The 14,213-nt window shown below is 41.1% G+C and overlaps 1 protein-coding gene and 1 long non-coding RNA gene across 2 annotated transcripts in view; one reads left to right on the forward strand and one right to left on the reverse strand.

Moving 5' to 3' along the window:
* LOC125341793 (protein Largen-like) overlaps positions 1-14,213 on the forward strand; it is a gene marked incomplete at its 3' end in the record, with an annotated part of 57,211 nt that overhangs the window by 404 nt on the left and 42,594 nt on the right. The window lies entirely within an intron of this gene.
* Positions 1,690-14,213, reverse strand: part of LOC125342140 — a 29,557-nt gene continuing 17,033 nt past the window's right edge. Inside the window, exon 3 of the long non-coding RNA XR_007209147.1 lies at positions 1,690-1,879. This is a non-coding gene — a long non-coding RNA (uncharacterized LOC125342140). The remainder of the gene's footprint in view (positions 1,880-14,213) is intronic.

The following is a 14,213-nucleotide window of genomic DNA, read 5'->3' on the forward strand; positions in this document are numbered from 1 at the left end:
AGGTATCCAAACTCCTGGGCCCCCCCAAAGTCGGACTGTGCGCGACTTGGCTACTCCTAAAAAAAAAGAGAGAGAGAGAGTTGGTGCGTTTCCTTGTTTTTGATCCAGAAGAAATCAACTAGTGTCGTGGTCGGTGGACACTGGGGGGGGGGGGGGGGGATTGGAGGTGGCGAGACGAAGGTAAACTATATGCCTGGGAGTGGGGACCCGGGGTAGGGTAGGTGGGGAGGCTGACGGGGTGTGCCCGCCGAGGGAGACGCGCTCCGGGGAACAGGGCGAGCGGTGCGCCGTTCTCGCCGCCTCCCCCACCTCCCCACTCCCCCAACCCCCCAGCTTTCCAGTCCTCGGCAAGTCTGGCTTGTTGACTGGCTTCTCCCCGAAACCCGCCCGGGAGGCGCCTGGGTCCCACGCCTGGGCCCTGGGCCGGCCAGGGAGAGCAGCGAGGGAACCCCGGCTCTGGCTTCCCTCCCCGCTTCCCATTCGGCGCACCGCCCCGCAGCGGCCAAGCGGGGTCCGGGACTTCCTTTCCGAATCCCCCAGGCATTCATTGCCCCGCTCTTCCGAAGCGGCCCGGGTCACCGAGGGCCTTCCCCGGGTGTCTCTCCTACTCCCCCGCCTCCCCCCCCCCCCCCATACACATACACATTGTGTCCCCACTAGGTATCGAACCTCTGGGGTCGGGGTGCGCGGGCGAGTGTAAGCACACGTGCGTGCGCGCCTGAGTGTGTGCATACGTGTGTGCATACATGTGCGCGTGTCTGCGGCTTGTGTGCACTGGGAGTAGGGGGGGGGGGGGGGTCCTGCCACTTGCATCCTGGCTCTTGGGGACTGGGTTCGCCTTTCTCTTCCCTCCTCCTCCCTCCCCCCTCCCCCCCTCCCCACTGCGTCCCCTCCTTCCCCAGCCCGCTCCTCCCAGGGCTGGTGCATGGGGCTTAGGAGAAGCCGGGGCGCCAGGGCTGGGCTGCGGGACCCAACGCGGGGGAGCCCCCCCCGCTTCCCGGGCTCGGCGGCGGGGCAGGTGAGGGGTGGGGTCTCAAGAGAACCGGGCGGTGGCTCGAGGGCGCCAGGAGCTGGTGGCTTCCCAGGGCGGCGGGCGTCCACCGACCACGCATGGAAGAAGGTGGCGGTGGTCCCGTGGAAGGAGAAGGGAGGAATGGGCCGTTGCTCGTCTAAAAGCAAATGCGAACATTGTGATTGTGGTTTTGAAGCCAGGGGGAGAGGTGGTTTCGAGTTGTCGGGATGATGTCTCTGGAAAGTACTGTGCTGTGATTTCCCGTGCAAATGTGGAGGAGTCGTTGTCCCATCATCACCTCTCCGAGCCGAACTCCACGTTGGTTATCGAATTGGAAGGCTGTTGACATGGTCCTTTCCTTGCCCGGGAGTTGGTGTGTCCAGTCCCTTGAATTGTTGCTCAGCAAACAGCGCAATTACTGCGGAGGTCACCAGAGCTGTCCTCAGTTACAGTGGCCTCAAAAACATGGGGCCTGTTCTTTTTGACAGGACTATGTTTTATGGCTATGAGGTTTCTTAGGAGGGCGATAATGGGATATTACAGCAGCCCTATGTGTTTATTGTCATCTCCAGGCTGAATTAAAGGATCTAAGAGTACTTCTCTCAGCTTAGGCCTGAACATCCTCCTTGTGTTTTTTGTTTTTGTTTTTTTTTTCACTTCACTCATTATTTGGGACAGAATAAGTGGCAAGTCAAAGAAAGACACACGGTATGATTCTGTAGTTCCACACTTCTATGGGCCATGAAGGCTGAGCAGAGCCAGGCATGGGAAAACATTTTAACCCCTTCTGGTTCTTCGACGGAAGCACAAAGTTGCAAATCAAAGCCCGTTAATCTTCCTGAGTAGCCATTTCTTCGAAGATCTTTACTGGGGGAAAAAGAGGGAATTTATTACAATTCATACTCTCTGGCAGTTTACAGTGGCATAGCGTATGTAATGTTACTTATATTTAGGATTTTGATTCCCATATTGCTACTAATATGGTTTTTGGACCATGATATATATTTTATATCAATTGTCAGCAAGCTGTTATTAACTTAGAATGAAAATAAAAATTAACCAGTGATTATGGCTGGGTGCTATTCAGAGGCTGAGATCTGAGGATCAAAGTTTGAAGCCAGCCTTGGCAGAAAAGTCCCTAAGACTCTTCTCCAATTAACTACTCCCTCCAAAAAAGCTGTAAGTAGATATATGGTTCAAGTGGTAGAGTGGTAGTCTTGAGCATAAAAAGGTCAAGGACAGTGCCCAGGCCCTGAGTTCAAGCCCAGAATCTACACATGCACATACATGTGTGTGCTACATACCATGTGATATGCAGGGGATTTTTATTCTAAATTAAAATGCAATTTTTAAATATTCTGTACTTTATCTTTGCATAAACCCTGCACCAATGACATTGGATGTTTGGGATTATTTTAGTGTTACTTTTCCTTGTAGAGGATGTCAGGACATTTGCAGCTATCTGAATTCAGATAATAAAGTAGATTTGCACATACTAGTAGCTTTCTGAAACACTTTACTAACAAGTAAAAATGAAATCAATGTGTCCAATAGGAAGATTTGTTATTAGGAGTGACCTTTTGTGATTACCTATGTAGCTATAAGCAGCTATTATTGGATCATATATTAAGAAGAAATACAGGATTTCTAGAAAGACTAAGTGTTTTATTCTGCCCTCCATAGTTGAGTAAAACCTCAAGAACTTGAATTTTCAGTAATATCAAATTTATTCACAATACAAAAAGCAGTTCAAAACTTCATCATGAGTCATTCAGTTTCCTGTGCTACAGTGAAAACCCGTAAATATAATTCACCATATGGTTTAGCACTTATCTTGTCCCAAGTGCCAAATCACTCTTTATTATGCTACTAAGATGAAAACATGGTTGTTATAGTCTCAGTGAGCTCAAAACTTTGAGATACGTTTATTCTTCCTTAAAACACTAGTGAAATTTAAACAACCTTACTGTGTTTGATGACCATTCTCAATAGAGAAAGAATGAAAACAATTCATATGAATTTATTCACCAATTTATACTTGCCATATACTTCATTGGATGAGAGTCCTCTGGTGAAGAAAGAAGAAACTTGAAAGATAAGGTACAGACTTTGAGAAACTTCTAGTTTATTCAGATTCATGGTTAAAATAATGGATCTAGATTAATCCTTGTTTTTCTACACATTTTTCTCAGAAAAAGTAATAGTGATGAAAGCCTAGAGTTTTGATGACAAAATGGCTCGTAACAAATACAATGGTGTTGATGATTCCTTCTGACTAAGAAGTGTAGAAAAGGGCTGGGGATATAGCCTAGTGGCAAGAGTGCCTGCCTCGGATACACGAGGCCCTAGGTTCGATTCCCCAGCACCACATAAACAGAAAACGGCCAGAAGCGGCGCTGTGGCTCAAGTGGCAGAGTGCTAGCCTTGAGCGGGAAGAAGCCAGGGATAGTGCTCAGGCCCTGAGTCCAAGGCCCAGGACTGGCCAAAAAAAAAGAAATGTAGAAAAAAAGAACAGCTACTGCTTTTTAAATAGTTATCAAATAATCTCACCAACTTTAATGGTTGAAGATATCACTAGTAAACTTTTGTATCAAATGTTGGCATTAATATGGAATAGCAGGTCTTGTTTGTTTAAGAGAGACCAGAATCTTTGATAAGCAGCTTTTATCCAAAACCAAAATTCATTACTGCTTTGTTTTCCTTGGTTCAGGATTTTTTTCTAAATCTTGAATTTTCAGCACTTCACTTTAAAAAATTTATTGTCAAAGTGGCATTAGGGGCAAAACCCTGGGGAAGAAAGATGAAATAAAATGGCATAATTCACATGGTATGTTGAAAATAACGACAATGATAAACCAGTTATTTCCATAACTTGGCGTTCAGTTTGCTTAGCATCATCTTATGTGTTCATATGTACTAGCTATTTAACTTTTGTGATCTTCTGCCAGGATTATCCTAGACGTGTACTAATTATTCCCAATGAGGGAAACCATAGAGTCTATGTTTCTTTGAGTCTGGCTTACTTCACTTACTATGATTTTTTTCCAAGTCCTTCCATTTCCTTACCAATGGGGCAATGTCATTCTTTCTGATAGAGGCATAGAATTCCATTGTGTATATGTACCACATTTTCCTGATCCACTCATCTACTGAGGGGTATCAGGGTTGGTTCCATATTTTAGCAATGGCAAATTGTGCTGCGATGAACATAGTTGTGCTGGTGGCGTTAGCGCAGTCTTGCTTGTAGTCTTTTGGGTAGGTGCCCCAAAGTGGGGCTTCAGCACTTCATTTTTAATGTTAAGTCACCATACTATTATGAATTGAACAAACTCAAATGCACATAATTATATATATGTACATATATATATATATTTCACTATTTGAGGGAAGGTTTATGAGTAGATGTGACTCTCAGGGAGGCCTGGATATGGTGAAGATTTTTCTGCCACTGACTAGAATTTCTCAGCAATTGCATTCCTTGGGTGGGTGGAGTGTCTGCAGTGGGACTGTGGACTGGAGAGTACCCATGACTTTTTTTCCTCTAATGTCATAAAACAAAACATATTAAGCTTAATTTTGAAAAATTTGAAAACCTCAAAGAAACAGTCTGTACTAGGGTTGATGGAAATAAAACAATTTTACTCTTAAACATTCCTTCTTATACATATAATTTATTGTATAGGTTATTTAATGGTGTTTTTGTTAATGAGTCCATGCATATAAAACTCCACTAGAACAAAGTATAGAGTGTAATCTCTTGGAATGTGTTCCAAATTCTCAAGTTATGACTGGAAGGGATATAACAATTCATTTAATAGTAGGAATAACTCCCCCAGGCTACTCATACAACGGTCTAATTTCTAAAACAGGCTTATTGATTGAGTGGCAAAATACTTAGAAAGTTTTCCTTTTTTGTGTGCCAGTTTTAGGGCTTGAACTCAAATGCTGTCCCTGAGCTTTTGTGCTCAAGGCTAGCACTCTACCACTTGAGCCACAGCTCCACTTCTGGGGTTTTGGTGGTTAATTAGAGATAAGAGTCTCATTGACTTTCCTGCCCAAGCAGGCTTTCACATGCCCTCATCAGGTCTCAGCCTCCTGAGTAGCTAGGATTACAGGAGTGATAGTTTAGAATGTTACTAAGAGAGAGGAAAAGGATTCTGAGAACATTGAGATAGCCAATAACCATCCCTCACTCTCTGTCTCTCTCTTTCCCATGAATGAAGTTATTCAACACTCAGAAAACTACCTGATAAAATTCAAACAGTCTTAAAGTAATAGATCTGGGCTTCAGGCAATGGTGCAGATAGATAATAAAACCAAAGTAATAGGTTGCATTGTTACTAAATTATGTTTTTTCTACCTTTGCTGCTCTGAGGATTTCAGGTGTTTAAATCTGAATGTAGAAAAAGAGATTGCAATGTGATTTTGAGCTAGACATATTTTGTTTTTTTACAAACAAACTACAAAACCTTCTATAGAGAGATGTATTGGGTATTTTTTGAGATTTAAGGGATAAAATTCCAAGAGGCTGAAAGTTCAGTTCTGAGGGAATTCTGGTGTCATACAGACATCAGAAGCTGCAATCCAATATAAATATGCAATAAAGGTCCTGCTTTTCAAAACTTTTCTGATTTCAGAAGTAATTTGTGAATATTATAGAACATCCAGAACATTTTAGAGAGTAGATATTATTCTTAATACTATTCAGAAACAGCTGTGCTAACCATTGTACTATTTTTTTTGTTTTTTGTACACATATTGAACATAGGTGAAGTCATGTCAAATTATTAACTATATACAAAGGTATTTTCTACTTTCTTGAATAATAGTAGGCCATGACCATGACAAAGTTGGCTATAAGTTGTTCTATCCCTTAATGTTGGGTTTTCTACTTATTTCTAATTTTATAGTTATTAATATTCCTAGAAAGAATATATTTGACAGTAAACTTAGCTAATAGATACAACCTACTTTCATTATAGCTGTGTTTCTTTTTCTTTCTTCTTTTTGTTTTCCATACTAGGGCTTGAACTCAGGGCCTGGTGCCTTTGCAGGGCATTCTGCCTCTTGATCCACAACTCCTCCTTCAGTGTGTCTACTAGTTAATTGGAGATAAGAGTTACACAGCCTTTATGCTCAGAATTGGCTTAGAACCTGGATCTTCATATCTCAGCCTCTTGGGTAGCTAGGATTACTGGCTTAAACCATTGGCATCTAGCTCTAGCTGTGTTTCTGGCATTAAACCATCTGCCCTCAAAACAGGAGAGGAAATTACTCTTGTTTCCCATTTTCACAGATGAGAGAACTGAGGCCAGAGGCTGACTAATTTGCCCAAAGCCACTTGGTTTGTACATGGAAATATGAAATGGCAGTGTCAGATATCATATATCCTTGGTCACAATCCAGGCATTTAACTAGTAGATTTATTACTTGTCCTCATTTTTTTATTTTTTCTTACATTTTCTTAGAAATCAGGGATTCAAAAGTTCAAAACTTTTCAATCCAGATTGTCCAAATGCCTTCCTCAGTTAAAAAATATATTGTTATTATAAAGTGATGTACAAGGGGCTGGGGATATGGCCTAGTGGCAAGAGTGCTTGCTTCGTATACATGAAGACCTGGGTTCAATTCCCCAGCACCACATAAACAGAAAATGGACAGAGGTGGCACTGTGGCTCAAGTGGCAGAGTGCTAGCCTTGAGCAAAAAGAAGCCAGGGACAGTGCTTAGGCCCCGAGTCCAAGCCCCAGGACTGGCCAAAAAAAAAAAAAAAAAAACCGAACAAACAAACAAAAAAAAGTGATGTACAGAGGGGCTACAGTTACATAAGTCAGGTCCAGTACATGGCTTTTTGGACAGTGTCACCCTTTCCCTCACTCTCTTCCAGTTTTTCCCTCTATCCACACCCACAAGTTGTATGGTTCATTTGCAACGTAATGTCCACTGAGTATCACTGCTGCATTTGCTTCCACAAAGTTTTAATAAATGTTTACTCCCAATGTCAGTATATCTGTGGTCCTTGCTTCTTAAATTCAGAATGAAGCTAATAAACCATTTAATTTTGGAATTACTATGCATTTATTGTATTCATGGTAAGTCATTTCTGTGGATACACTTAAAAAGCATTACATGGAGGCAAAATTTAATTATTAGTAATTTAGAATTTGCAGCTCACACTTTGAAATGAGTAATTGCTATAGTAAAGCAACTTTCATGAGGCTATCACAGAGCTTTACAATATGGCTCAGAAAGAAAGGAACAGCTACTCAGGAGGCTGAGATCTGGGGATCACAGTTCTGAGCCAGCTCCAGCAGGAAAGTCTGGGAGAGTCTTCTCACCAATTAACCATCAAAACCTGGAGGAGGAGCTGTGGCTCAAGTAGTAGAGCATTAGCCTTGAGCAAAAAAAGCTCAAGGACAGCGCCCAGACCCTGAGTTCAAGCCTCAGAATAGACACGTGCGCACAGGCACACACACATATACAAATACACACACAGATACACACACACACGGTATAATAATGTTTTTGAAGTCTTGTTTCTTTTTTCATGTAACATGAATAAAATGCTTTCATTATATTAAAAATTAGATCATCAGGAATAACTGCTCTAAGTTAAGGTTTCCTGTAGTACCTAGAAACCCAAAGTCAGCACTACGTGGGGTTCAAACGAGTGCCAGAAAATAACATTATCTGAAGTGAAAAACAAAGAAATATCTAGCTGGGCATTGGTGGCTCATGCCCATAAGCCTAGCTACTCAGGAGGCTGAGATCTGAGGATTGCAGTTCAAAGCCAGCCCAGGCAGTAAAGTCTGTAAGACTTTTATCTCCAATTAACCACAGGAAAACTGGAAGTGGTGCTGTGGCTTAAGTGGTAGAATGCCAGCCTTGAGCTAAAGAGCTCTATGGGACAGTGCCCAGGCTCTGAGTTAAAGCCCTATGACCAACCATAGGGGGGGAAAAAAGAAATATCTAATTAATGTTCAGTTTAAAGTATATTGGCAAGGTGGCTGTAAACTTGTGACAAATGTTGCTTCTTGTGGTAGAAGAAATAATTTTTAAGAACGGAAATAAATTAAGAAATGGAGTAATGGATTAATTAAGAAATCCCATGACCCCACTTTCAGGCATGAAATATTAATACTGTAGGGCAGGATTTGTGTTCATAAGCTTTGTTTTTCTTCCTCATGCTTTTAATGAGGTTTTACTTGTAGAATATTTGAAATGAGTAAAATTATATACCTATGTTCCATGACTCAGCTACTATTTATACAGTTTGGCACACTATAAATAGATTTTCGGCTACAGATAACATATGCTATACTTGGCTGGGTAGCACAAACTTGGTGATTTCTAGCAGTTTCTCTTCTCTAGTACCAGCTCAAAGGCTAACAGACACATGGGTATATAGTTTTCCCCTTTGTCAGTATCAACACTGACCTTAAGATTCTAAACTGCATGACATGTGACAGAAATGCCAAGTTAAAAAAAAATCAATCACCTTCTAGCACTGGTGATTCTAATCACACCTTTGAACAAGTGTACGTGTACAGACTCTTGGGTAGGAGAGTGGCAACAACTCATATAAAGACACAAAAACAAGTGATTAATTGCCCTTAAAAATGTTTTTTGCTAGCTTTTTGTTAGCTACTTTCAAAAGTTCCAGTCTTTAAATGCCTTAGCTCATAGCTGGGTACTGGTGTCTCACGCCTATAATCCTAGCTCCTCAGGAAACTGAAATCAGAGAATTGGGGTTTGAAGCCAACCCAGGCAGAAATGTCCATGAGACTCTTATCTCCAATTAGCCACCAAAAAGCAGGAAGTGGAACTGTGGATCAAGTAGTAGAGCTCCAGCCTTTAGCAATAAGGCTAAGCCTAGACCCTGTTTGAACTCTAGGATCAGCAAGAAGTCTTAGCTCTACAAAAAAAATTAAGAAAAGAACTAGTATCTATGTCTATTAATCCAGGAATCAAATGGGTTTAACATCATCAGTTTACTTCCCTTAGAAGAGTATATATCTTTACTACTCCCAAACTGTGGAATGCTTGTTTGTCTAAATTCTAATTCACTTTGCGTTTCTTTAATGATGTGTAGCAGAGTGTCACTATATAAAGGGACAAAAATCTCCTCATTGTCAAGCATTGGTGGCTCACTTCTATGATCCTAACTACTCAGGAGGCTAAAATACGATCATTGAGGTTCATAGCCAGCCTGGGTAGGAAAGTCTATGAGACTCCAGCTAATCATCAAAAGGCCAGTAATCAGACACTAGTGTTTAGATTTCATTTTTATAAACCTGTGACTTTTTTTGCCAGCCCTAGGACTTGAACTCAATGCCTGAGCACTGTCCCTGCCTTCTTTGTGCTCAAGGCTAGCACTCTACCACTTGAGCCACAGCGCCACTTCTGGCTTTTTCTGTATGTGTGGTGCTGCGAAATCGAACCTAGGGCCTCATGCATATGAGGTAAGCACTCTACCACTAGGCCATATTCCCAGCCCCACATGTGACTTTTATTTGTTCAGTTCACTATAACTTTTGAGACCATTTGATGCCTGCTATTTCAGTTCCTCAGTATCAGAGGAAGTTAAACCACAGTGATTTTTCTGGAACACTGTTTCCTAACCCTATTCACTCCCTGGAAGTATATTATGTCACAGTGATTAATATTGTTTAAAATTGACTTTAAAATGGACTCACCATTCATACTGTAACATTTTTCATGGTGATTTATATTTGGTACAAAAACCTTATTCATAACAGACTGAGTTGTATAACCTAGGGGAAACTTACATTTTTTAATATACAGAATAATATGGTACAACATGGGAAATGGTGGTTGTTTCATTAATCACAGACAGTATGCTCCAAAACACACGAGAATTTAATATCCACTTCCTGAATCACTAATACTTGTAAAGACCAATGAATTCTATCACCCAACAGTAGCTCTCTTAGGTTGCTTGAGCTCTGTAATTTACTGAATACTTTGCTAGCCAATGATGCTGCTGGTGTGTGTGTGTGTGTGTGTGTGTGTGTGTGTGTGTGTGTGTGTGTGTATGTGTGTGAATAGATTCTGCGAACTTTTACTTGTAATGTGTTGCTTTTTTCCATTCCATTGAAAAGGAATGAAAAAAATATCTTGGCCAGGTTCTGGGGGCCCACACCTATACTACTACCACTTGAACCACAGTGCCACTTCCAGTTTTTTCTGTTTATGTGGTGCTGAGGATTTGAACCCAGGGCTTCATGCATGCTAGGCAAGCACTCTACCACTAAAGCCACATTCCCAGCCCTGAGTCTCCCTAGTTTTATATGTTCTCCTATAGGGATAGGAAGAATACATTTGCTAATGCTATGTCAACGCCCGCTTAAAAGTAGGAGTAGGTATAGTCATTCCAGGGAAATACAGAATTCCTTCCATAACCCCCTACAGCATGTTAAAAGAAGAAAGTAATAAAATTCAGAAAACTCATAAACTGAGAACATTGTCACTCAAGTCAATCACATTTCTTTGGGAAAACACCATTTGTAAAGTAATTGTGCTGCTTAGACTCTTCTAGTGAATTCTAGTGGAGCCAAGACAGAGGGATTTGTAAGATTGATTTCCTACTAGGTGTTTCTTACCCATGGAGCTGGCAAGTTACTGAAGAAATTGTGGCACTATAGCTGATCTTACTCATCTCTCTTGAGGCTGCCTGTTTTGAAGTCTGTCATGTGCTGAGATGATATTTTAAAAAGAAACTTTTTTAATCCAGTCTTTACAAACTATTTCCCACTTTAAAAGAGGGCAGTGACTCATTCTTCACAAGGCTGACACAGATAATGGACATCGAATCTGAGGGCAGAGTCTCAGAGAGAAAATGATGGTGTGGTCACAGAGGAAAAAGTGCATGGACAAAGGACAGGAGCCCATTTGAGTGATTTGTGCTAAAGGATAAGACTATTTTCGTTTTTCCTGGAAACCATATCCAGAAGTCCCAAAGAAGCTAGAAACATAAGGTTTCTCATCCTTGTACTTTTTCTGGTACATAACATAATGTCCTACATATATCAGTTTAAATTTAGTGATTATACTCTTTATGGCATTTTGTATGACAGACACCTGAGTGTTAGTATGTATTTCTAGCCAGGCGCTGGTGGCTCACACCTGTCATCCTAGCTACCCAGCAGGCTGAAATCTGAGGCTTGAAGTTCAAAGCCAGTTCAAGCAGGAAAGGCCATGAGACTTTTATCTCCAATGAACCACCTAAAAATCAGAAGTGGTGCTGTGGCTCAAGTGGTAGAGCACTAGCCTAGAGCAAAGAAAGCTCAGGATCAGGGTCCAGGCCCTGAGTTCAAGCTCCATAACCAGAAAAAGAAAAAGTAGTTCTATTTTTAATGAACATGTCTAGCTACTTAAATGATAAAACAAGGGTTTGTTTTTTTTTTTTTGTACGAATCACTCCTAATTTATGCGTAGCGTTTCTCACTCAGTGTGCTATGCCTTGTAGTTACAAGAAGCAAATGTGATTGCATTCAGAATAGATAACTCACCTGACCAGCCTCTCAGGCCCGATGTGCCCAGTTCTTTGTAGCATGAGGGTAGAAATAATTCAATGTTGGACATCTTGATGCAGACCTCATGAATAAATACAAAGCAGAAAGAGTCTAGTTCATTGCTTTGGGCTGATTTACTTCATATTTGTTTAAAAAAATAATAAATTTTCTTGGGCTGGAATGTGGCCTAGTGGTAGAGTGCTTGCCTCATATGCATGAAGCCCTGGGTTCCATTCCTCAGCACCACATATATGGAAAAAGCCAGAAGTGGCGCTGTGGTTCAAGTGGTAGAATGCTAGCCTTGAGCAAAAAGAAGCCAGGGACAGTGCCGAGGTCCTGAGTTCAAGTCCCAGGTCATAAATTAATTAATTTTCTTTCATAACAATTAACTAGGTAATGATAAGAAAAGGCATGTCCATTCATTGTTTCAAAGTGTCAGCTTGAGGTGTTACATATGGAAGCTTTAGCTCCAATATCTTTGAGGTTACAATTGTTGTCTGAGGAAGGAATCAATATAAACTGCTTCTCCTTTTCAGAGACCCTCAAAACTATATCTTGTTAGGTCTGTACACTGAGACAACTGGACTTCAAAGCAGGACAGACACTATTGGTTGCCTAATTGTCCTGTACTCCCTCTCCCTTTGGATCAAATACCATTTTGGTTTCGAGGTACAATGTGCCTGTTAAATAACCACACTCTCAGCCTCTCTTGCTTTTAGAATAGTGCCATCTCCATAAAATTATAGGTACAGATTCTGCAAAGGGCTTTAAACAGAATGAAATCACTTGAATATACCCTGTCTCTTACCTCTTTTTCTCCCTTTTCAACTGCTAGAAAAGAACTATAACATTGACAGAAGCATCACCTTTAGACTGGGACAATGAAAGTCATGCACTAGGTTGAGTAGGACTAAGGATAGCACCTTACTGTAGGAAATGTGGAACAGTTATTCCAGATTTCTTGTACTTGTTGCACCATTCCTGGACTGCTTAGAATTTAGCTTCCTGTTACATAAAACCCTGTGCACTGAGAGCTGTTGGATTTTTCTTTTTCTTTCATTTTTTTCTCTTCTTTATTCATTCCTTCCTTCCTCCCTCTCTTCCTTTCTCTTCACTTCCTTCCTTCTTCCCACCTTCCTTTTTTGTTCCAATACTGGAGCTTGAAAGTAGGGCCTGTCCCTTAGTGCAATCCCTTAGGTTTTTCACTCAAAAGTGGCATTCTACCACTGGAGCCACAGCTCCACTTTAGGCTTTTTGGTGGTTAATTAGAGATAAAAAGTCCCATGGACTTTCCTCCCTGGACTGGCTTTGAACCCCAATCCTCAGAGCTCAGCATACTGAGTAGTTAGGATGACAATTTTCAACTGTTGTAATAACACAAGAGAAAACATGTGACAATCTGCATTCTTCATGTTAGTCTGCTGTAATAAGATGCAATCTCTTTCAGATATGTAACATAGGAGGCTGCTGTGGCTTAGAAATTACAATAGGGATGGATACTAGTGGCTGAAGAGCTCAGAGACAGCACCCGGGCCCAGAGTTCAAGCTCCATGACCAAAACATAACAAACAAACAAAAAAAAACCTGTCCTGATTTTTGTCACTAATTTAGACTGAATTTGTGTTAAATTCTCAACTGGAAAAGTGAGAGAATGATTTGCACCTGCCTCTGAAGAGATGGTATTATGAACAAAGTAGTCAGGATTGGCTGATAACTTTTTGTGATCCTAGAAAGTGCATTTAAATACTAAGTAATATCATCCAGTGTACTACATAACAGCTTGTTAATATATGTTTGTTTATAAGACAGATATGATAAATAGAAAGGTTGTGACAGTAGAAATTCACATTAGCTTGACAGTAAGTAGCTCCTTACCTGAAATGCCAAAATGAAAAGTTCTGTGTAACAGAACCTCTCTGTGAGAGTTTATTTTATATTTCTTTTCATTTTAGAAAAGAACCATGTCCCATGCAATTATATCTGTATCCACATCTTGGTCATAGGATGCAATATGACTATTTTTTTTAACTCTCAGAATCAGCCTTGCATGAAGCATATGACATTTTGAAGGGAAGGAGAAATGTATATTACAGGTGGTTGGTTTCTAACAGCAGAAGCAAACATCAAAAAAAAAAAAAAGAACAGGGCAATCTGGTATTAGAATCATGTCTTTTCATTCCTGTAATAAGAAGATGGACTTTGGAATGTGGATCATAAAAGGAGAGGCCTCCTGTTGTTGGTGTGCACATCACCTGCCTAGGGTATCAAGCATACATTCCTCCCCAAATCCTCCACAAACACCTGTGCCAACTAAGGTGCATCTTTCAATGACATTCTGATAAATGCAGACTTGGAGGTGGTACTCGCTTCCCGCGTGTCTTTCTAACTTATTTCAGAGCTCATTCTCCTTTGCTTGTCATCCCCTAGCCAGACCACTCCTATCCCAGTTCTCAGGCATTCTGTAGGCTTGGGGCTTGGGGTCCACACACTGTTATTCTGGTTGGATTCTGTCTCTCCTCCTGGTTGTGATAAAGGAGTATTAATGATTTTCTTTTTCTTGCCATTCCTGAAGCCTGAACTCAGGGCTTGGGCACTGTCCCTGAGTTTCTCTTGCGCAAGGGTAGCACTCTACCAACTTGAGCCACAGCACCATTTCCAGTTTTTTCT

The sequence above is a fragment of the Perognathus longimembris genome, chromosome 25 (assembly GCF_023159225.1).
Source record: "Perognathus longimembris pacificus isolate PPM17 chromosome 25, ASM2315922v1, whole genome shotgun sequence".
In the NCBI taxonomy this organism is placed as follows: Eukaryota; Metazoa; Chordata; class Mammalia; order Rodentia; family Heteromyidae; genus Perognathus; species Perognathus longimembris.